We start from the raw sequence: 8,920 nt of genomic DNA on the forward strand, positions 1-8,920 counted from the left end.
TTGATGTCCATACGTTTGTTCTCTACATCTGTGCCTCAATTTCTGCCCTGCAGACTGGTTCATCTGTACCATTTTTCTAGGTTCCACATATATGCGTTAATATACGATATTTGTTTTTCTCTTTCTGACTTACTTCACCTTGTATGACAGTCTCTAGTCTCTTATAAAAGGAAATTGTTTACTTAGTCAAAATATGCATAACATATCTTTCTCTGTTTTCTTTCAGTCACTCATTCTATTTTTTTGTCTCCTCCTTCCCAAGTTTAATATGTTTTCGATATTTATTTTTGCATTTGAGATTTTAAAGATTCCAGATATAAGCAGTAATAATGTCCAGGAAATTAGCAGCAAATGGGTTATAATGGGTATAGGTTGGAGAGAGAACATGATTTATTCACCTTCTAACCCAAGTTCCTCCCAGACTTACTATCAAGAAGCACAGTCTTGGGCTTTAGGAGGTCTTGTTCTTTTCTTCTTCTTTTTTCTTTAAATTGCAAATTACATCAATTTGTACATTTAGAAAGCAATAGTGTCCTAGAACTGGTTCCTTAGTATTTCCTTACTTCTATTTTAGCCTCTCAGGCCCTAGGTTATTGCCTTGTTTAGTTTTCAGCCTAGTCCTTGGCTATTTTGATGAGGGGAAGATAGCATTTATCTATAAAAGGACAGCCAGACCTGAAGGCATTACTTCGACCTCTCCAGCTGTGGGCGGGAACCACTGAGAGCTCCTGGAAGCCAACGTCTCTTCCCATGGGCCTGAGCTGAAGGCTCCAGGAGTGCCAGGACTAGTTCCAACAAGCATTCCTGCCCACCTTCAGCTTTACCATTAAAAGATGAGGCCTCCCAGATTATCCATCATTTCAAAACAATTCTCCTCTTCTTCCTCAGGACATACCCTGGTTTGATGCCATCTCCTGCCTTTCCCTGTCCATCCAAACACTCCCACTCTTCCCTCAGGAACCCAGGGTCTATCATCTGGAAACTGCTCAACATCCTCCAGCCCTTGTCTGATTGTTCCTATCACATTCTTGTTCAAGTGACAACAGCTTGTACTTCCTCTGCAATCACTTCAGGGGCCACTGTGTTTTCTCTCATACTCAGTGTGAACTTTAGGGTCTGACAGTGAGTAGATGGCCTCTTATTCTTCATCACTGCCTGCAAACCTTCCTCTCTTTCTCATTTCCTTCTTAGCTCATGGCTTCAGATTTTACCATAGCCCTCCTTGCAGCTGCTTCCTCTCACTCCTGGATGAACATAACCATGGCTTACTCCTTTATGTCTTCCACTTCCCTTGTGGCTATGCTCAGTTGCTTTTGACTTTCTTAGCTCCAGGAATCTCTCCTTCCTCTCCAACTTCCTGACTCATGCATACAGTTATATGCACACCGGGTATCACTACTGACTTTATCACCTCCAACATCCCATTTTCCCCTCCGACTTTGCCTCCCAGCCTACTAACTCCCAACTCCTGTACTTCCACTTTGGTAATTCTACCCCTTAAAGATTTCTTATCAACTGACCCTCCACATTTTTGTTATTCATAACCCCTTAATGTCCTCCTTCCCCTTTTTACCCAACTTAGATTCCATATTTTGACACCATAACCATTCTGCTAAAATCTTTAATTCTCCTGACTTCCCTAATCCTTCCATTGTATGCACCTGACCAAACTTCAGCCCTCCTTAAGCCTGGTTATCTGTGCATCCTGGCCCTATACTGGAGCAGCTGAACAGTGCTGGCTAACAATCACACTACAATGCTGGTTGGCCTCGCTGCAAATTTATGACCCCAGGTCTCAAAACACTGAACACTGTCAGAAAATCCTGTTTTCCTTTTCTAGTAAATTCACCTTCATCCTCTTTAGGTGACTATTTGACACCTTCTCTTCTCCCCTCCAACCTCAAAATGTTGCTTATTCTTTCTTACTCTCAATTGATGACTTGGTCTTATCTTTCCTAGAGAAAATAGATGCGATCAACAAGAATTACCTATTTTTTCTACTACCTGCCTGTCTTTATATCCACATACTCTGCCTTCCTCCTCTATTACTCTTGGCTTGTATTCTTGATCAGTTTGCTTTCTCAAATTGTTCTTAGGTTTGTCATCTCCATTTCTTTAGCACATCTCTAAATGTTAGAGTGCCCCAGAGTTTATTATTTTTTTTTATTTTTTGCGGTACACGGGCCTCTCACTGCTGTGGCCTCATCCATTGTGGAGCACAGGCTCCGGACGTGCAGGCTCAGCGGCCATGGCTCACGGGCCCAGCCGCTCCGCGGCATGTGGGATCTTCCCGGACCAGGGCACGAACCCGTGTACCCTGCATTGGCAGGCAGACTCTCAACCACTGTGCCACCAGGGAAGCCCCCATGCACAACTTTGATGATACTTGACACCCACTGTTTCCAGTTATTATATCTCTTAGCCCAATGCTGTATGAACGTACGTGTAATTTGGAATCTTATCTATCTGTATTTGTATAATTTTCTTTCAAGTTTTTTTTTTCTTTTAGTTTGTGGTACTTTTTTCTCAGCCTGACCCTCATTTTGTATCACTTGATTGTACTCAATCATTGATTCTAGTAATCTCTTTAGCTCTCTTGAAATAAAGATCTTATCACTGTTGCTGCAGTGACTACAGTCCTAGATTTAACTAATTCTAGCCATGCTTATTCTCTGGTAACTGTGAAATTTAAGTGACAGTATCCTGCTGAAGTCTGACAATGTCTGTGATAACATCACCAGGATTGGGGAACACAGACAAAGATCCTGATCATCAATGTTCTGGTCTGACTTTTGCAATATAGTTGACACAAGAAGATTTCTCATGTTTGGGATTTCAGTTCACGTTTTCTCCTTGACTTCCAGTAAAAACTTTTGAGGAGGTGAGAGTGGCTTAGCAATTATATTTTTAGTTATTATCCAAGAGTTAGCAACTGTGCCACCTGACCCGTATAAAAAGAGTACATTTCCCCCAGTTTTGCTCCAAGTACCAGTAAGGTCAATGCATTTTAATGCATGTATGCTATTTATTACATGGATCACTCATATGTCAGAAATAAGCTGATATTTTTCAGAGGCAGTACCATACAGTAGAAAAGGCCCAGGCATTCAACTCACTTATTGTTAGTACGGTTTTTAACAATTACATTGTACTTCAGTTTTTACATATTTAAGATGGGAAAATGTTCTCCTCACAAGCTTTTTGTGTTAAACGGGATGCTAAATGTAAAGTTCCTAGTGTAGTGCTTGGGACAGAGTAGTATTTTTACTAAATTGTATTACTACTGGCTTGATGATGTCTACTATCATCATCATGCATCCTTATCACCACCACCACAACCACTACCCCTGCCTGGGAAAGCACTGTTCATCTTTACCATTCTTCCCCAAGGAAGAACCTAACACCATAGCAAAACCCCAAGTGGTTTATAACAGATCCCCAAAAAAGCTTTAGGCTCAGCTTTTGGGTACTCTTGTAACATGGACTGAGAAGGTTAATAGAAGTAGATATCTTTACTAGAATTGTCTCTCCTTATTTTATTTATCTCAAGGACCTTCCTATCTAAAAGCTAGTAGAAGGTATTCACCACACACACACACACACACACACACACACCCACACACACCCCTACAATCTTTTTGTTCTGTCATTTCAAGTTGAACTTGTGCCCCTGAGAAGCTCTCCTGCTACAGACAATGTTTAGAAACTGTCCTGAATAATTGGCTCCAATCCTGGAGAAAAAAACCTTATAGTTCAGAAAAGATGGTCTAAATCATACATCTGTGTGTCCTAAATTATAAACTGATCTGTTTGTTGAATGTTCATGCAAACCTTTGAGCAGATTTATCATTATTGAGCTAATTTTGTTCTCTTTGAAAATTGAAACTTTTCCAAACTACTTTACACAGGAAGATTAGATTGGGGTGATGGGTATTTTGGAGGAAGACCACAGAGGTGATGTGCCATTTTCATCACATAATATCAGGAGTACCTACTATCAGCACGACTTATTACTGTTGACATTGGCCTTGACTACATGTCTAAGGTAGTATTTGTCAGGTTTCTACCCTGTAAAGTTGCTCTTTCTTCATCCCCCTTTCCATATGGTACTCTTTGAAGAAAGTCATTATGTCCATCCCACACTTGAGGAATGGACAGTTAGCCTCCATTGCCTCGAGGGCAGAGTATCTATGTACATTATTTGGAGTTTTTCTGCGTGGGAGATGTATCTAATTTCCCCCATTCATTTATTTATTCAATCGTTTCAGTTGTATTCATACTGGTACTCATGCATATTATATTGAATTTTTACATTATTGTGAAATAGAAGACCCAGGGTAAAGCAGGAAAGATGAAATTAAGAAATACCTAGTAGTCTCACTGCAAGTTTATTCTCACTTTAAGTACTAATGAGCAAAAGTTCAGAAATATTCTCTTTTTTCTCTACCAGTCAGGCAGATGTGTGTAGGTAATTTTCACTTTACAAAACTTAAAGTATATGTAGGGAGCTAGGATTTGTGTTTTAAAATAAAATACTTCTGAGGACTCATCTCCTTAGACATTCACTGTCAGAAAATATTGGGAGCATAAGACAACAGAATATAACAACTGTAATTTGTATCAGAATCTTTGATGTTATCTTAACAAAGACAGTAAGAAGTTTTGTATATCACCAGGTACAGTAGACATTTCCAAGCAAGGGCAATTTGCTTCACTACTCCTGAAACAAAAATCTAGTAATTGCTTCATAATTTCCCTTTCAAGTTAATTCTCAAAGGGGAGACTTATAGTTCTGATTTCATATTTTTTTTCACACATGCACACTGTATTTTATTTTTACAAGAGATAAATAAACTGACACCAAGCATTGTAAATGGATGGCCACAACAAAAGCAACGATTGCAATTACCAAACACGAAACACACTCATACTATATCATAATATTGACATTCAGTCCAGTAATCCTCCACTGTAACAGCTCCTTTACTTTGCAGTGAAAATTGATTTGTATATTTTTTGCCTCTGAGTCCTTGTGGGAGTTTTTTTTATTCAAACAGAAAGTCACAAAAATTATAATCATCCTCATCAGTTCACTCAGTCCCATGTAATTAATTTTTTTTATCTTGATCTTTTGTTAGCACTTTTGTGAATTCATCAGTTTCCCATTAGAGTTCTGAAAATGCTTATTCATTCAGTTCAGCAGTATAGTCAGTTACCAGAAACCTGTACTTGTCAGAGTCTTTTCCATGAATTCCTTGAAGCTGAAACCCTTTTATAGGAACATTTTTACAAAAGCATCAGAGTACACCCAGAACTGTCTGTAAATGACAAAAGACTTAAAAATGACCACGGTTAAAGATTTGATGAAAGTTCATAATAATGCAATTGACAAGGAAATTTAGTTATTTCTGAGATATACATTTTAAAGTAATAACTAGAATTATGACTTATAACATTATACCAGAACATATAAGAGTTTTAGAAATTTCATGTAATGTCTGAAACATTTATATTAACATATTTCCATACAAATAACCCAAAGAAAGTTTAGTATTAGTTGCTTTTTTGTTTGTTTGTTTATATTGCAGGTTCTTATTAGTCATCAATTTTATACACATCAGTGGATACATGTCAATCCCAATCGCCCAATTCGGCACACTACCATCCCCACCCCACCGCGGTTTTCCTCCCTTGGTGTCCATACATTTGTTCTCTACATCTGTGTCTCAATTTCTGCCCTGCAAACCGGTTCATCTGTACCATTTTTCTAGGTTCCACATACATGCGTTAATATACGATATTTGTTTTTCTCTTTCTGACTTACTTCACTCATATGATAATCTCTAGATCCATCCACATCTCAACAAATGACTCAATTTCATTCCTTTTTATGGCTGAGTAATATTCCATTGTATATATGTACCAAATCTTCTTTATCCATTCGTCTGTTGATGGGCATTTAGGTTGCTTCCATGACCTGGCTATTGTAAATAGTGCTGCAACGAACATTGGGGTGCATGTGTCTTTTTGAATTATGGTATTCTCTGGGTATATGCCCAGTAGTGGGATTGCTGGATCATATGGTAATTCTAGTTTTAGTTTCTTAAGGAACCTGCATACTGTTCTCCATAGTGGCTGTATCAATTTACATTCCCACCAACAGTGCAAGAGGGTTCCCTTTCCTCCACACCCTCTCCAGCATTTGTTGTTTTGAGATTTTCTGATGATGCCCATTCTAACTGGTGTGAGGTGATACCTCATTGTAGTTTTGACTTGCATTACTCTAATAATTAGTGATGTTGAGCAGCTTTTCATGTGCTTCCTGGCCATCAGTATGTCTTCTTTGGAGAAATGTCTATTTAGGTCTTCTGCCCATTTTTGGATTGGGTTGTTTGTTTGTTTAATATTGAGCTGAATGAACTGTTTATATATTTTGGAGATTAATCCTTTGTCCATTGATTCGTTTGTAAATATTTTCTCCCATTCTGAGGGTTGTCTTTTTGTCTTTTTTATGGTTTCCTTTGCTGTGCAAAAGCATTGAAGTTTCATTAGGACCCATTTGTTTATTTTTGTTTTTATTTCCATTACTGTAGAAGGTGGATCAAAAAAGATCTTGCTGTGATTTATGTCAAAGAGTGATCTTCCTATGTTTTCCTCTAAGAGTTTTATACTGTCCGGTCTTACATTTAGATCTTGAATACATTTTGAGTTTATTTTTGTGTATGGTGTTAGGGAGTGTTTTAATTTCATTCTTTTACATGGAGCTGTCCAGTTTTCCCAGCACCACTTATTGAAGAGACTGTCTTTTCTCCATTGTATATCTTTGCCTCCTTTGTCATAGATTAGTTGATCATAAGTGCATGGGTTTATCTCTGGGATTTCTATCTTGTTCCTTTGATCTATGTTTCTGTTCTTGTGCCAGTACCATATTGTCTTGATTACTGTAGCTTTGTAGTATAGTCTGAAGTCAGGGAGTCTGATTCCTCCAGCTCCGTTTTTTCCCCTCAAGATTGCATTGGCTATTCGGGGTCTTTTGTGTCTTCATACAAATTTTAAGATGATTTGTTCTAGTTCCATAAAATATGCCATTGGTAATTTGAGAGCAATTGCATTGAATCTGTAGATTGCTTTGGGTAGTATAGTCATTTTCACAATGTTGATTCTTCCAGTACAAGAACATGATATCTCTCCATCTGTTGGTATCATCTTTAATTTCTTTCATCAGTGTCTTATAGTTTTCTGCATACAGGTCTTTTGTCTCCCTAGGTAGGTTTATTCCTAGGTATTTTATTCTATTTGTTGCAATGGTAAATGCGAGTGTTTCCATAATTTCTCTTTCAGATTTTTCATCATTAGTGTATAGGAATGCAAGAGATTTCTGTGCATTAATTTTGTATCCTGCTACTTTACCAAATTCATTGATTAGCTCTAGTAGTTTTCTGGTGGCATTTTTAGGATTCTCTATGTATAGTATCATGTCATCTGCAAACAGTGACAGTTTTAACTTCTTTTCCAATTTATATTCCTTTTATTTCTTTTTCTTTTCTGATTGCTGTGGCTAGGACTTCCAAAACTATGTTGAATAATAGTGGTGAGAGTGGACATCGTTGTCTCATTCCTGATCTTAGAGGAAATGCTTTCAGTTTTTCACCATTGAGAATGATGTTTGCTGTGGGTTTGTCGTATATAGCCTTTATTATGTAGAGGTAGGTTCCCTCTGTGCCCACTTTCTGGAGAGTTTTTATCATAAATGGGTGTTGAATTTTGTCAGAAGCTTTTTCTGCATCTATTGAGATGATCGTATGGTTTTTATTCTTTAATTTGTTAATATGGTGTATCACATTGATTGATTTGCGTATATTGAAGAATCCTTGCCTCTGTGGGACAAATCCCACTTGATCGTCGTGTATGATCCTTTTAATGTGTTGTTGGATTCTGTTTGCTAGTATTTTGTTGAGGATTTTTGCATTTATATTCATCAGTGATATTGGTCTATAATTTTCTTTTTTTTTAGTATCTTTGTCTAGTTTTGGTATCAGGGTGATGGTGGCCTCATAGAATGAGTTTGGGAGTGTTCCTTCCTCTGCAATTTTTTGGAAGAGTTTGAAAAGGATGGGTGTTAGCGCTTCTCTAAATGTTTGATAGAATTCACCTGTGAAGCCATCTGGTCCTGGACTTTTGTTTGTTGGAAGATTTTTAATCACAGTGTCAATTTCATTACTTGTGATAGGTCTGTTCATATTTTCTGTTTCTTTCTGGTTCAATCTTGGAAGGTTATACCTTTCTAAGAATTTGTCCATTTCCTCCAGGTTGTCCATTTTATTGCCATAGAGTTGCTTGTAGCAGTCTCTTAAGATGCTTTGTATTTCTGCAGTGTCTGTTGTAACTTCTCCTTTTTCATTTCTAATTTTTGACTTGAGTCCTGTCCCTCCTTTTCTTGATGAGTCTGGCTAAAGGTTTATCCATTTTGTTTATCTTCTCAAAGAACCAGCTTTTAGTTTTATTGATCTTTGCTCTTGTTTTCTTTGTTTCTATTTCATTTATTTCTGCTCTGATCTTTATGCTTTCTTTCCTTTTGGTAACTTTGGGTTTTGTTTGTTCTTCTTTCTCTAGTTCCTTTAGGTGTAAGGTTAGATTGTTTACTTGAGATTTTTCTTGTTTGTTGAGGTAGGCTTGTATTGCTATAAACTTCCCTCTTAGAACTGCTTTTGCTGCATCCCATAGGTTTTGGATTGTTGTGTTTTCATTGTCATTTGTCTCTAGGTATTTTTTGATTTCCTCTTTTATTTCTTCAGTGATCACTTGGTTATTTAGTAATGTATTGTTTAGCCTCCAGGTGTTTGTGTTTTTTACGTTTTTTTCCCTGTAATTCATTTCTAATCTCATAACATTGTGGTCAGAAAAGATGCTTGATATGATT

This window comes from Stenella coeruleoalba, assembly GCF_951394435.1.
Source record: "Stenella coeruleoalba genome assembly, chromosome: 4".
NCBI lineage: Eukaryota > Metazoa > Chordata > Mammalia > Artiodactyla > Delphinidae > Stenella > Stenella coeruleoalba.